Source organism: Cherax quadricarinatus, chromosome 3, assembly GCF_038502225.1.
Source record: "Cherax quadricarinatus isolate ZL_2023a chromosome 3, ASM3850222v1, whole genome shotgun sequence".
In the NCBI taxonomy this organism is placed as follows: Eukaryota; Metazoa; Arthropoda; class Malacostraca; order Decapoda; family Parastacidae; genus Cherax; species Cherax quadricarinatus.
The window spans coordinates 53,696,837-53,713,676 of NC_091294.1; positions in this window are offsets into that span (position 1 = coordinate 53,696,837).

Here is a 16,840-nt window from a genome sequence, read left to right on the forward strand (position 1 = left end):
GGTTGGTAACAGTAGCAGCAACAACAGTATACATACTGGTTGGTAACAGTAGCAGCAACAACAGTATACATACTGGTTGGTAACAGTAGCAGCAACAACAGTATACATACTGGTTGGTAACAGTAGCAGCAACAACAGTATACATACTGGTTGGTAACAGTAGCAGCAACAACAGTATGCATACTGGTTGGCAACAGTATACATACTGGTTAGTAACAGTAGCAGCAGCAACAGTATACATACTGGTTAGTAACAGTAGCAGCAGCAACAGTATACATACTGGTTAGTAACAGTAGCAGCAGCAACAGTATACATACTGGTTAGTAACAGTAGCAGCAGCAACAGTATACATACTGGTTAGTAACAGTAGCAGCAGCAACAGTATACATACTGGTTAGTAACAGTAGCAGCAGCAACAGTATACATACTGGTTAGTAACAGTAGCAGCAGCAACAACAGTATACATAGTGCTTGGTAACAGCAGCAGCAGCAACAACAGTATACATAGTGCTTGGTAACAGCAGCAGCAGCAACAGCAGTATACATAGTGCTTGGTAACAGCAGCAGCAACAGCAGTATACATAGTGCTTGGTAACAGCAGCAGCAACAGAAGTATACATAGTGCTTGGTAACAGCAGCAGCAACAACAGTATACATAGTGCTTGGTAACAGCAGCAGCAACAACAGTATACATAGTGCTTGGTAACAGCAGCAGCAACAGCAGTATACATAGTGCTTGGTAACAGCAGCAGCAACAGCAGTATACATAGTGCTTGGTAACAGCAGCAGCAACAGCAGTATACATAGTGCTTGGTAACAGCAGCAGCAACAGAAGTATACATAGTGCTTGGTAACAGCAGCAGCAACAGAAGTATACATAGTGCTTGGTAACAGCAGCAGCAACAGAAGTATACATAGTGCTTGGTAACAGCAGCAGCAACAACAGTATACATAGTGCTTGGTAACAGCAGCAGCAACAACAGTATACATAGTGCTTGGTAACAGCAGCAGCAACAACAGTATACATAGTGCTTGGTAACAGCAGCAGCAACAACAGTATACATAGTGCTTGGTAACAGCAGCAGCAACAACAGTATACATAGTGCTTGGTAACAGCAGCAGCAGCAACACTGTACATAGTGCTTGGTAACAGCAGCAGCAGCAACACTGTACATAGTGCTTGGTAACAGCAGCAGCAGCAACACTGTACATAGTGCTTGGTAACAGCAGCAGCAGCAACACTGTACATAGTGCTTGGTAACAGCAGCAGCAGCAACACTGTACATAGTGCTTGGTAACAGCAGCAGCAGCAACACTGTACATAGTGCTTGGTAACAGCAGCAGCAGCAACACTGTACATAGTGCTTGGTAACAGCAGCAGCAGCAACACTGTACATAGTGCTTGGTAACAGCAGCAGCAGCAACACTGTACATAGTGCTTGGTAACAGCAGCAGCAGCAACACTGTACATAGTGCTTGGTAACAGCAGCAGCAGCAACACTGTACATAGTGCTTGGTAACAGCAGCAGCAGCAACACTGTACATAGTGCTTGGTAACAGCAGCAGCAGCAACACTGTACATAGTGCTTGGTAACAGCAGCAGCAGCAACACTGTACATAGTGCTTGGTAACAGCAGCAGCAGCAACACTGTACATAGTGCTTGGTAACAGCAGCAGCAGCAACACTGTACATAGTGCTTGGTAACAGCAGCAGCAGCAACACTGTACATAGTGCTTGGTAACAGCAGCAGCAGCAACACTGTACATAGTGCTTGGTAACAGCAGCAGCAGCAACACTGTACATAGTGCTTGGTAACAGCAGCAGCAGCAACACTGTACATAGTGCTTGGTAACAGCAGCAGCAGCAACACTGTACATAGTGCTTGGTAACAGCAGCAGCAGCAACACTGTACATAGTGCTTGGTAACAGCAGCAGCAGCAACACTGTACATAGTGCTTGGTAACAGCAGCAGCAGCAACACTGTACATAGTGCTTGGTAACAGCAGCAGCAGCAACACTGTACATAGTGCTTGGTAACAGCAGCAGCAGCAACACTGTACACAGTGGTTGGTAGCAGCAGCAGCAACAGTATACATAGTGATTGGTAGCAGCAGCAACAGCAGTATACAATATACAGTATATAAACTGGTCGGTAACAGTAATAGCAGCAGTAGCTGTATACAAACTGGTCGGTAACAACAGTAGTAGCAGCAGCAGTATGCAAACTTGTCGGTAATAACAGCAACAATAATAAACTGGTCGGTAACAACAGTATTAGCGTCAGCAACATTATACAAATTGGTAGGTAACAACAGCACTAGAAACAACAGACATTATATAAACTGGTCTGTTACAACCTGCTTATATTGAGCAGTAGGCAGTAGCAGCAGGTAACATGAAGGGGACGGCGATATGCTTGGTTGACTGCTTTCTCTGATAGTTTGAGAATTACCCATGTGGTGGTAGTTTGTTCCTGTCCATCCCCACTGTCAAGTGGGTTTTCGATAACGTGGATGGGGTAAGAATACTCACGTAGGCTGGTAGTACGTATAATATAACGGAAAGTATGGGAAAGCACCAACACCCGACCTGCCTATCTTCGACTGACCCACAAGTGCCTACGGGTGAGGGTGTTTGAAATCCTGCTATGGTCAGCAGCAATATGAATAAGAGTGATTCACACAGACGGTTGGTAGTGAGTCATCTACTGGTACACTGGTTACTGGTAACTGTTGACTAGGAACTGGTACTACTACTGAGAGCCCATACTTTCCGTTATATTATACGTACTACCAGCCTACGTGAGTATTCTTATCCCATCCACGTTATCGAAAACCCACTTGACACCACCACAACCCCCTCCCCCTTCACCCTACTACTACAGATACCATCACCACCTCCACGACTATCACCAACCCCCCCCCCCACCTCCATGACTACCACCAAACACCCCCCACCTCCATGACTACCACCAAATACCCCCCACCTCCATGACTACCACCAAACACCCCCCACCTGCATGACTACCACCAAACACCCCCCACCTGCATGACTACCACCAAACACCCCCCACCTGCATGACTACCACCAAACACCCCCCCTCCATGACTACCACCAAACACCCCCCACCTCCATGACTACCACCAACCACCCTCCCAACCTCCATGACTACCACCAACCACCATCCCAACCTCCATGACTACCACCAACCACCATCCCCACCTCCATGACTACCACCAACCACCATCCCCACCTCCATGACCATCCCCACCTCCATGACCATCCCCACCTCCATGACTACCACCAACCACCATCCCCACCTCCATGACTACCACCAACCACCATCCCCACCTCCATGACTACCACCAACCACCATCCCCACCTCCATGACTACCACCAACCACCCCCATCTCCATGACTAGCACCAACCACCATCCACACCTCCATGACTAGCACCAACCACCATCCACACCTCCATGACTACTACCAACCACCATCCACACCTCCATGACTACTACCAACCACCATCCCCACCTCCATGACTACAACCACCATCCCCACCTCCATGACTACCACCAACTACCCCCACCTCCATGACTACCACCAACTACCCCCACCATTACTACCACCAACTACTCCCACCTCCATGACTACCACCTCCATGTCTACCACCTCCATGTCTGTTACCATCTCCACCTCCATGAATACCACCAACCATCCCCCACCTCCATGACTACAACCAACCACCACCCCCACCTCCATGACTACCTCCACCCCCACCTCCATGACTACCTCCACCCCACCTCCATGACTACCACCAACCATTCCCCACCTCCATGACTACAACCATCACCCCCACCTCCATGATTACCACCACCCACACCTCCATGACTACAACCAGGCATCACCCCCACCTCCATGACTACCACCACCCACACCTCCATGACTACAACCAACCACCACCCCACCTCCATGACTACCACCACCACCACTTCCATGACTACCACCACCACCACTTCCATGACTACCACCACCACCACCACTTCCATGACTACCGCCACCACCACTTCCATGACTACCACCACCACCACTTCCATGACTACCACCACCACCACTTCCATGACTAACACCACCATGACTACCACCAATTCCATGACTAACACCACCATGACTACCACCACCACCACTTCCATGACTACCACCACCATGACTACCACCACCACCACTTCCATGACTACCACCACCATGACTACCACCACCATGACTACCACCACCACCACTTCCATGACTACCACCACCACTTCCATGACTACCACTTCCATGACTACCACCACCATGACTACCACCACCACCATGACTACCACCACCACCACTTCCATGACTACCACCACCATGACTACCACCACCACCATGACTACCACCACTTCCATGACTACCACCACCATGACTACCACCACCACCACTTCCATGACTACCACCACCATGACTACCACCACCACCACTTCCATGACTACCACCACAATGACTACCACCACCACCACTTCCATGACTACCACCACAATGACTACCACCACCACCACTTCCATGACTACCACCACCACCACCACTTCCATGACTACCACCACCATGACTACCACCTCCACCACTTCCATGACTACCACCACCACCACTTCCATGACTACCACCACCACCACTTCCATGACTACCACCACCATGACTACCACCACTTCCATGACTACCACCACCATGACTACCACCACTTCCATGACTACCACCACCATGACTACCACCACCACCACTTCCATGACTACATCCACCATGACTACCACCACCACCACTTCCATGACTACCACCACCATGACTACCACCACCACCACTTCCATGACTACCACCACCACCACTTCCATGACTACCACCACCATGACTACCACCACCACCACTTCCTTGACTACCACCACCACCACTTCCATGACTACCACCACCATCACTTCCATGACTACCACCACCATGACTACCACCACCACTTCCATGACTACCACCACCACCACTTCCATGACTACCACCACCATGACTACCACCACTTCCATGACTACCACCACCATGACTACCACCACTTCCATGACTACCACCACCATGACTACCACCACTTCCATGACTACCACCACCATGACTACCACCACTTCCATGACTACCACCACCATGACTACCACCACTTCCATGACTACCACCACCATGACTACCACCACTTCCATGACTACCACCACCATGACTACCACCACCACCACCACTACCACCACCACCACCACCACCATGACTACCACCACCGACTCCACCACCACCATGACTACCAACCACAAGACCATTTATTGCAAAAAAAAAAAAAGAGGTTGAAAAAATCCGAATTTTTTTTGTATCGGGGCCCTTGCTTAAAGGTCACTTTTCTGAACGATTAAGGTCATTTCAACAGTATTCCTTGGAAAATTCTTTATGGACTAGTCCCAAAAATGATCAAACAAGAACACTGAGTGTCTGAGGTCCTTGACTCTTCAGCGCCTTCTCTTAGAATTACCAACAAATTTCCAACTGTTTTCAAGAGGGAACTGGACAAGTTGCTGAGATTAGCGCATGACCAGATGGGCTGGGGCTCGGATGTTGGCCTGTGTGGCCAACATCCGAGCGAGGCCTGGTATTGAACCAGGTCATGGGGTTGTTGACTCCATGGAACAGCACAATCTGCATAACCCAAACTAGCATGGTTTTAAAACTGGAAGATAATGCCTGCCGCAACTACTAAACCACATTTTAAGAATTATGGAGGCGTTGGAAGAAAACCAAAGCGCAGATGTAATATACGCAGATTTTGTAGAACCGTTTGACAAATGCAGTCATGGGGAGCTTACACACAAAATGAGAGCCATGGGCATAACTGGGAAGGAAGGCAGGTGGACTTTAAGGTTTCTAACACACAATGAAAAAAGAAGTAATAGAGTAAAATCCAGCATCAGCAAGTTAAAAATATCAATACCTTTAAGCAGTGTCGCGGCACCTCTGCTGTTTGTTAAAATCAGACATAACAACATGGCGTCACAGTTGTATATCATTTGCAGATTACACTAAAAAAAGCATGAAAGTCACCTCCGTAGAAAACACTGAAAAATTGCAGGACGATATGAATAGGATTTTTCAGTGGGCAGTGGAGATCAATATGACGTTCATTGGTGAGAATGAAGAACTCAAAATGGACACTTTACAAAACTCAAGAGGATCGTCAAACAGAAAAAAAAGATCACGTGAAAAACTTTGAAGTAATTATGTCAGCTGATCGTTCTTTTAAAGAACACAAGACGACCAAGGCCATGGCAGCCACAAAGATGACGGGATAGATAATGAGAACTTTCAAAACAAAGGAAATAGTGTTCGTTGTGACACTTCATATCACTTGTGCTCTCTTATTTGGAATATTGCTCGGTGTTTATGGCCATGTTCAGGGAAGGAGACATATCAGAGCTGGAACACACACATTGTTTGTGGCCTCCTGCACAGCATCAGTAAAGTTTTTATATTACTTGGAATACCTTAAAGTAGTAAATATGTAGTGACTGGAGCAGAGAGAGATAGTAAATATGTAGTGACTGGAGCAGAGAGAGAGATAGTAAATATGTAGTGACTGGAGCAGAGAGAGAGATAGTAAATATGTAGTGACTGGAGCAGAGAGAGATAGTAAATATGTAGTGACTGGAGCAGAGAGAGAGATAGTAAATATGTAGTGACTGGAGCAGAGAGAGATAGTAAATATGTAGTGACTGGAGCAGAGAGAGAGATAGTAAATATGTAGTGACTGGAGCAGAGAGAGATAGTAAATATGTAGTGACTGGAGCAGAGAGAGAGATAGTAAATATGTAGTGACTGGAGCAGAGAGAGAGAGAGTAAATATGTAGTGACTGGAGCAGAGAGAGAGATAGTAAATATGTAGTGACTGGAGCAGAGAGAGAGATAGTAAATATGTAGTGACTGGAGCAGAGAGAGAGATAGTAAATATGTAGTGACTGGAGCAGAGAGAGAGAGATAGTAAATATGTAGTGACTGGAGCAGAGAGAGAGATAGTAAATATGTAGTGACTGGAGCAGAGAGAGAGATAGTAAATATGTAGTGACTGGAGCAGAGAGAGAGATAGTAAATATGTAGTGACTGGAGCAGAGAGAGAGATAGTAAATATGTAGTGACTGGAGCAGAGAGAGAGAGATAGTAAATATGTAGTGACTGGAGCAGAGAGAGAGATAGTAAATATGTAGTGACTGGAGCAGAGAGAGAGAGAGTAAATATGTAGTGACTGGAGCAGAGAGAGAGAGTAAATATGTAGTGACTGGAGCAGAGAGAGAGATAGTAAATATGTAGTGACTGGAGCAGAGAGAGATAGTAAATATGTAGTGACTGGAGCAGAGAGAGATAGTAAATATGTAGTGACTGGAGCAGAGAGAGATAGTAAATATGTAGTGACTGGAGCAGAGAGAGAGATAGTAAATATGTAGTGACTGGAGCAGAGAGAGATAGTAAATATGTAGTGACTGGAGCAGAGAGAGATAGTAAATATGTAGTGACTGGAGCAGAGAGAGAGATAGTAAATATGTAGTGACTGGAGCAGAGAGAGAGAGTAAATATGTAGTGACTGGAGCAGAGAGAGATAGTAAATATGTAGTGACTGGAGCAGAGAGAGATAGTAAATATGTAGTGACTGGAGCAGAGAGAGAGATAGTAAATATGTAGTGACTGGAGCAGAGAGAGAGAGTAAATATGTAGTGACTGGAGCAGAGAGAGATAGTAAATATGTAGTGACTGGAGCAGAGAGAGAGTAAATATGTAGTGACTGGAGCAGAGAGAGATAGTAAATAAAATATGTAGTGACTGGAGCAGAGAGAGTAAATATGTAGTGACTGGAGCAGAGAGAGAGAGAGTAAATATGTAGTGACTGGAGCAGAGAGAGAGATAGTAAATATGTAGTGACTGGAGCAGAGAGAGAGAGATAGTAAATATGTAGTGACTGGAGCAGAGAGAGAGATAGTAAATATGTAGTGACTGGAGCAGAGAGAGAGATAGTAAATATGTAGTGACTGGAGCAGAGAGAGAGATAGTAAATATGTAGTGACTGGAGCAGAGAGAGAGATAGTAAATATGTAGTGACTGGAGCAGAGAGAGATAGTAAATATGTAGTGACTGGAGCAGAGAGAGAGATAGTAAATATGTAGTGACTGGAGCAGAGAGAGATAGTAAATATGTAGTGACTGGAGCAGAGAGAGATAGTAAATATGTAGTGACTGGAGCAGAGAGAGAGATAGTAAATATGTAGTGACTGGAGCAGAGAGAGAGATAGTAAATATGTAGTGACTGGAGCAGAGAGAGATAGTAAATATGTAGTGACTGGAGCAGAGAGAGATAGTAAATATGTAGTGACTGGAGCAGAGAGAGAGAGAGTAAATATGTAGTGACTGGAGCAGAGAGAGAGATAGTAAATATGTAGTGACTGGAGCAGAGAGAGATAGTAAATATGTAGTGACTGGAGCAGAGAGAGATAGTAAATATGTAGTGACTGGAGCAGAGAGAGAGAGAGTAAATATGTAGTGACTGGAGCAGAGAGAGAGATAGTAAATATGTAGTGACTGGAGCAGAGAGAGTAAATATGTAGTGACTGGAGCAGAGAGAGATAGTAAATATGTAGTGACTGGAGCAGAGAGAGATAGTAAATATGTAGTGACTGGAGCAGAGAGAGATAGTAAATATGTAGTGACTGGAGCAGAGATAGTAAATATGTAGTGACTGGAGCAGAGAGAGATAGTAAATATGTAGTGACTGGAGCAGAGAGAGATAGTAAATATGTAGTGACTGGAGCAGAGAGAGATAGTAAATATGTAGTGACTGGAGCAGAGAGAGAGTAAATATGTAGTGACTGGAGCAGAGAGAGATAGTAAATATGTAGTGACTGGAGCAGAGAGAGAGAGAGTAAATATGTAGTGACTGGAGCAGAGAGAGAGATAGTAAATATGTAGTGACTGGAGCAGAGAGAGAGATAGTAAATATGTAGTGACTGGAGCAGAGAGAGAGAGATAGTAAATATGTAGTGACTGGAGCAGAGAGATAGTAATTATGTAGTGACTGGAGCAGAGAGAGAGAGAGTAAATATGTAGTGACTGGAGCAGAGAGATAGTAAATATGTAGTGACTGGAGCAGAGAGAGAGATAGTAAATATGTAGTGACTGGAGCAGAGAGAGAGATAGTAAATATGTAGTGACTGGAGCAGAGAGAGAGATAGTAAATATGTAGTGACTGGAGCAGAGAGAGATAGTAAATATGTAGTGACTGGAGCAGAGAGAGATAGTAAATATGTAGTGACTGGAGCAGAGAGAGATAGTAAATATGTAGTGACTGGAGCAGAGAGATAGTAAATATGTAGTGACTGGAGCAGAGAGAGAGATAGTAAATATGTAGTGACTGGAGCAGAGAGAGAGAGTAAATATGTAGTGACTGGAGCAGAGAGAGAGATAGTAAATATGTAGTGACTGGAGCAGAGAGAGAGATAGTAAATATGTAGTGACTGGAGCAGAGAGAGAGAGAGTAAATATGTCGTGACTGGAGCAGAGAGAGAGATAGTAATAGTAAATATGTAGTGACTGGAGCAGAGAGAGAGATAGTAAATATGTAGTGACTGGAGCAGAGAGAGAGATAGTAAATATGTAGTGACTGGAGCAGAGAGAGAGATAGTAAATATGTAGTGACTGGAGCAGAGAGAGATAGTAAATATGTAGTGACTGGAGCAGAGAGAGATAGTAAATATGTAGTGACTGGAGCAGAGAGAGATAGTAAATATGTAGTGACTGGAGCAGAGAGAGAGATAGTAAATATGTAGTGACTGGAGCAGAGAGAGATAGTAAATATGTAGTGACTGGAGCAGAGAGAGAGATAGTAAATATGTAGTGACTGGAGCAGAGAGAGAGAGTAAATATGTAGTGACTGGAGCAGAGAGAGATAGTAAATATGTAGTGACTGGAGCAGAGAGAGATAGTAAATATGTAGTGACTGGAGCAGAGAGAGAGATAGTAAATATGTAGTGACTGGAGCAGAGAGAGAGAGTAAATATGTAGTGACTGGAGCAGAGAGAGATAGTAAATATGTAGTGACTGGAGCAGAGAGAGAGATAGTAAATATGTAGTGACTGGAGCAGAGATAGTAAATAAAATATGTAGTGACTGGAGCAGAGAGAGAGATAGTAAATATGTAGTGACTGGAGCAGAGAGAGAGAGAGTAAATATGTAGTGACTGGAGCAGAGAGAGAGATAGTAAATATGTAGTGACTGGAGCAGAGAGAGAGATAGTAAATATGTAGTGACTGGAGCAGAGAGAGAGATAGTAAATATGTAGTGACTGGAGCAGAGAGAGATAGTAAATATGTAGTGACTGGAGCAGAGAGAGATAGTAAATATGTAGTGACTGGAGCAGAGAGAGAGATAGTAAATATGTAGTGACTGGAGCAGAGAGAGAGATAGTAAATATGTAGTGACTGGAGCAGAGAGAGAGATAGTAAATATGTAGTGACTGGAGCAGAGAGAGAGATAGTAAATATGTAGTGACTGGAGCAGAGAGAGAGATAGTAAATATGTAGTGACTGGAGCAGAGAGAGATAGTAAATATGTAGTGACTGGAGCAGAGAGAGTAAATATGTAGTGACTGGAGCAGAGAGAGAGAGAGTAAATATGTAGTGACTGGAGCAGAGAGATAGTAAATATGTAGTGACTGGAGCAGAGAGAGAGATAGTAAATATGTAGTGACTGGAGCAGAGAGAGAGAGATAGTAAATATGTAGTGACTGGAGCAGAGAGAGATAGTAAATATGTAGTGACTGGAGCAGAGAGAGAGAGTAAATATGTAGTGACTGGAGCAGAGAGAGAGATAGTAAATATGTAGTGACTGGAGCAGAGAGAGAGAGATAGTAAATATGTAGTGACTGGAGCAGAGAGAGAGAGAGTAAATATGTAGTGACTGGAGCAGAGAGAGAGAGATAGTAAATATGTAGTGACTGGAGCAGAGAGAGATAGTAAATATGTAGTGACTGGAGCAGAGAGAGAGAGAGTAAATATGTAGTGACTGGAGCAGAGAGAGAGATAGTAAATATGTAGTGACTGGAGCAGAGAGAGAGATAGTAAATATGTAGTGACTGGAGCAGAGAGAGAGATAGTAAATATGTAGTGACTGGAGCAGAGAGAGAGATAGTAAATATGTAGTGACTGGAGCAGAGAGAGAGATAGTAAATATGTAGTGACTGGAGCAGAGAGAGAGATAGTAAATATGTAGTGACTGGAGCAGAGAGAGAGATAGTAAATATGTAGTGACTGGAGCAGAGAGAGAGAGAGTAAATATGTAGTGACTGGAGCAGAGAGAGATAGTAAATATGTAGTGACTGGAGCAGAGAGAGAGAAAGTAAATATGTAGTGACTGGAGCAGAGAGAGATAGTAAATATGTAGTGACTGGAGCAGAGAGAGAGATAGTAAATATGTAGTGACTGGAGCAGAGAGAGAGATAGTAAATATGTAGTGACTGGAGCAGAGAGAGAGATAGTAAATATGTAGTGACTGGAGCAGAGAGAGAGATAGTAAATATGTAGTGACTGGAGCAGAGAGAGAGATAGTAAATATGTAGTGACTGGAGCAGAGAGAGATAGTAAATATGTAGTGACTGGAGCAGAGAGAGATAGTAAATATGTAGTGACTGGAGCAGAGAGAGAGATAGTAAATATGTAGTGACTGGAGCAGAGAGAGAGATAGTAAATATGTAGTGACTGGAGCAGAGAGAGAGAGAGTAAATATGTAGTGACTGGAGCAGAGAGAGAGATAGTAAATATGTAGTGACTGGAGCAGAGAGAGAGAGAGAGAGAGAGAGAGAGAGAGATAGTAAATATGTAGTGACTGGAGCAGAGAGAGAGAGAGAGAGATAGTAAATATGTAGTGACTGGAGCAGAGAGTGAGAGGGAGAGAGAAGAGAGAGATAGTAAATATGTGTGACTGGAGCAGAGAGAGAGAGGGAGAGAGAGAGAGAGATAGTAAATATGTGTGACTGGAGCAGAGAGAGAGAGAGAGAGAGATAGTAAATATGTAGTGACTGGAGCAGAGAGAGAGATAGTAAATATGTAGTGACTGGAGCAGAGAGAGAGAGAGAGAGAGAGAGAGAGAGATAGTAAATATGTAGTGACTGGAGCAGAGAGAGAGAGAGAGAGAGAGAGATAGTAAATATGTAGTGACTGGAGCAGAGAGAGAGAGGGAGAGAGAAGAGAGAGATAGTATATATGTGTGACTGGAGCAGAGAGAGAGAGGGAGAGAGATAGTAAATATGTAGTGACTGGAGCAGAGAGAGAGAGAGAGAGAGAGAGATAGTAAATATGTGTGACTGGAGCAGAGAGAGAGGGAGAGAGAAGAGAGAGAGAGAGAGAGAGAGAGAGAGAGAGAGAGAGAGAGAGAGAGAGAGAGAGAGAGAGAGAGTAAATATGTAGTGACTGGAGCAGAGAGAGAGAGAGAGAGAGAGAGAGTAAATATGTGTGACTGGAGCAGAGAGAGAGAGTAAATATGTAGTGACTGGAGCAGAGAGAGTAAATATGTAGTGACTGGAGCAGAGAGAGATAGTAAATATGTAGTGACTGGAGCAGAGAGAGAGAGAGTAAATATGTAGTGACTGGAGCAGAGAGAGAGAGATAGTAAATATGTAGTGACTGGAGCAGAGAGAGATAGTAAATATGTAGTGACTGGAGCAGAGAGAGAGATAGTAAATATGTAGTGACTGGAGCAGAGAGAGATAGTAAATATGTAGTGACTGGAGCAGAGAGAGATAGTAAATATGTAGTGACTGGAGCAGAGAGAGATAGTAAATATGTAGTGACTGGAGCAGAGAGAGAGATAGTAAATATGTAGTGACTGGAGCAGAGAGAGATAGTAAATATGTAGTGACTGGAGCAGAGAGAGATAGTAAATATGTAGTGACTGGAGCAGAGAGAGAGAGGGAGAGAGAAGAGAGAGAGAGAGAGTAAATATGTAGTGACTGGAGCAGAGAGAGTAAATATGTAGTGACTGGAGCAGAGAGAGATAGTAAATATGTAGTGACTGGAGGAGAGATATACATAATATATACATAATATATACATAATATACACCAGGGGTGAGCAAGTTCTCTGATAACAAAACTAACATAAAATACTTTTCATATATTTTTGAATGTTCAAGAGCCACAGAAAATATTATTTTAAAATTGTATTTATAAATAAAAAATACAAGTATGTAGTACTTGTACCTGGTTACCTGGAGGGTATTCCAGGGATCCTCCGCTACCTGGAGGGTATTCCAGGGATCCTCCGCAGCCTATTACATGACCAGGCCTCCTCCGCAGCCTATTCCATGACCAGGCCTCCTGCTGGACCAGGGCTTGATCAATTACTGTTACTGCTGGCCACACGTAGTGCAGCGTACGAACCACAGCCCTGTTGATCCGACACTGACTTGAGGTATGTAAACCATACCCCCGGCCGGGATTGAACCCGCGATCATAGTCTCAAAACTCCAGCCCGTCGCGTTAGCCACTAGACCAGCTAGCCACAATAAGATTCATCCAACTAGGTATATTTCTACACCATAGGAAAGTTAGCACAGGCACCTCTGTGACCACAAATGCAAGTTTTTACAGACGAATCTCCAGCTAGCGTGGCCGTGACGAACTCTAGCTCAAGTCCCTTCACTGCCGTCAACATGACTCAAGAAATCGTAATGTGTCCAGCTCCCTCCTGAAGTTAGCCAGGGGTCTATTGGTAAGTCCCCTTATGAAAATAAGATCCAGTGTGTTCTCCAGTCTTGTTGGCTCCACTGTCTGCTGGTTTACGATGTGTTTATTGCAGAAATTCAACAGCTCATGTGTGAGTGACGTTTCATCTGAGCTGCCTCCAGGGATTATTTCTATAACATTATTTGCTACATTCTTCCATTTTGTATGTCTTAGATTGAAATCATCAAGCAGCAAGATATTTGCGGATAGGATTAGAAGGTTTTCCAGAAAGTCAATTTTCAATAGCTGTTCCCTGAACTGTTGAGAAGTTGCATCTGGTGGCTTATATACAAGTACAATGACTAAGTTTTGGTTTTCGATCTTTATTGTTAGAACTTCAACTTCATTACTTGTGGCGTTCAGTATCTCCATGTAAATGACCGACTGTCTGACATACAGGCCACCCCCATCGCCCCCTTGCTGCCTGTTCTTTCTGTCGCATCTAAAAGGGTTGTACCCAGTTATCCATATATCGTTGTCAAAGTGATATTTTGCGTGGGTCTCTGTGAAGGCTGCAAACATCGCATTCACTCCTCTAGAAGTCCATTGATAAAAGGTATTTTGTTGTTGGTGGATGGCTTAATTAAGGCCCTGTATATTAGTAAATATAAATAAGGTTGTCTCGTGTTTTCTGGGGGGATTTTGTTGTTGGCATCATTAGTTGTGGTTCTGGACATGGGGAAAGGGGCACTGGCTGTGCCTCCAGTCCAACAAGGCTGCAAGGTGGTGGACTGTTTTGGTTATTTCTTTCCATTTTCTTTCTTTATTTCCTGCCACTAAAAAAACACTTGGAGTGGGGTTGTCGTAACTACTATGGTTTGTTTTGCTGTCTTTAATTTCAACATCAGGAAAATAGTTATTCTTAATTTAAGGTTGGGAAAGTGGTGAAATTTCTTTGCCAGATAAACCATGATACGGGTGGGGATGGAACTCGCGGCAAGTGAGTCGTAAAACTCTAGGTCAGCGCATAAACCACTGGGCCAGCTGGCTACAATAAAATTGATCCAACCATAGGGAGGTTAGCATGGGCCCCACTGTGACCACAAATGCAAGTTTTTACAGATGAAGCTCCCACCAGTGTGGCCGTGACGAACTCTAGCTAGCTCAAGTACCCTCAAAGCTGTCATCATGACTCTCAAAATCGTAATGACACGATTGCAAAGAAACCACCATACGGGTGGGAATTGAACTCGTGGCAAGTGGCTTATGTGCTGTCCTGGAGTTTGACTCGCTTGCCGTGAGTTCAATTTAGTAACCAGAAAGGATTTAATCCTTTCTGTGTTGTGTAGGTTGTGCCGTTCCATAAAAGTTGTAATTTGGCATCTCACTACTTTGCGAAGGCTTCTATGGTTAGTTACTGGCCTCTAATTTTTGGTTAGTGCTGTACTGCATTTTTGATGCAAAGGAGCTGTCTGCACTCTTAAGACTTTTGATGAGTTGCCAGAGTTTTTCTACTTCCGGAGACCGGACATGAGCCAGACTCGTCTGGTGTCTGCCTGGTCAACCAGGCTGTTGCTGCTGGTAGCCTACTGCCCCACATAACCATCACATCCTGGTTGATCTGGCACCTGATGAAGATGCTTGTCCAGCTTCCTCTTGAAGATTTCGACACTTGTCCTAGTAGCGTTTCTGATATCTGATAAGATTTTGAGTAGTCTGGGGTCATGGATGTTGATAGTATTCCTTTATTGTGCTCACTGCACCCCTCCTTTTCACTTTTTTTTTCACTTCCTCCCATATATCTCGCTCCAGTATGTTGTTATGGCAGTGTGCAGATTTGGGACCAGACCCTCGAGTACTTTCCAAGTATATGTTATCATGTATCACTCTCTGCTCCACTGAGTATATATTTAAGATTTTAAGGCGTTCACAGTATATTTATAATGCTTCATTGGCTTTATTCGGACCGTGAACGATCACTGTATCTGTTTCAGCTTTGATATTTCTCCTGCCGTGAACACGGCCGCCGACACTGAGCTCCTCCAGAGGATACTGAGTATAAGGAAATTCATGAATCCGGTCCCTGTTCTGTATGAATGGGCATGTTTTCTATTACTTTCTCGAAGTCTACAGAATTAGTGCATATGTTATCTTCATAACGATTTATATGACCTTAAGGGGTAATAAAAAAGTCTGCATTCTCCATCTATTTGCCTTTAATGAATTACTCAATATTGACTCAAACTGGTCTTTACAATGTTCATCACAGAGATACCTTTAAAAGGTTGCCTGAATATTTTTTCCTGCATCTTTTCAATTTTATATTATTGATAACTCGAGAATACCTTCCCATGCAACTTCAGATTTCCATTACTTTATGCAGTAACGAGAACATAATTCTTGCAACAGTTGCCATGTTCACGTACATTCCCCCAATGAAAAGCTGGGGTGCAGTGAGTACACTGATACAATAAATGTCAGAGGCCCAAGGCTGCTTAACAGTCTCCCATCGTATGCGTTTGAGTTTCGAGTCTTTCTGCTCTCGGAGCCCTGCCACGGGCCAGGCTCGGAGCCCTGCCACGGGCCAGACTCGGAGCCCTGCCACGGGCCAGGCTCGGAGCCCTGCCACGGGCCAGGCTCGGAGCCCTGCCACGGGCCAGGCTCGGAGCCCTGCCACGGGCCAGGCTCGGAGGATTACAAATAAATCCCTGTATGTCTTTATGAGGAAACTGAAGAGATACTTAAACTCGGTACTCGACCAGCCGTGCTGTAGTTTATACATTGGATTTTGTGTGGCCAGCAGTAACAACCTGGTTGATCAGGCTGTGGTCCACTATGAGGCATGGTCATGGACCGGGCTGCAGGGGCGTTGACTCCGGAGCTCCCTCCAGGTAGGTAGAACTGAAGGATCAGCCAGGCAGTGGGCCTGCGGGCCGCCAACAGCAGCAGCTTGACTGACCAGGCAAGCACAAGACAAGCCGGGGTCAGGTTGCAGCAGTTGGATAACTTACAAAATCTATCAAAGGTGAACCAGCATTGGTAAAACATCTG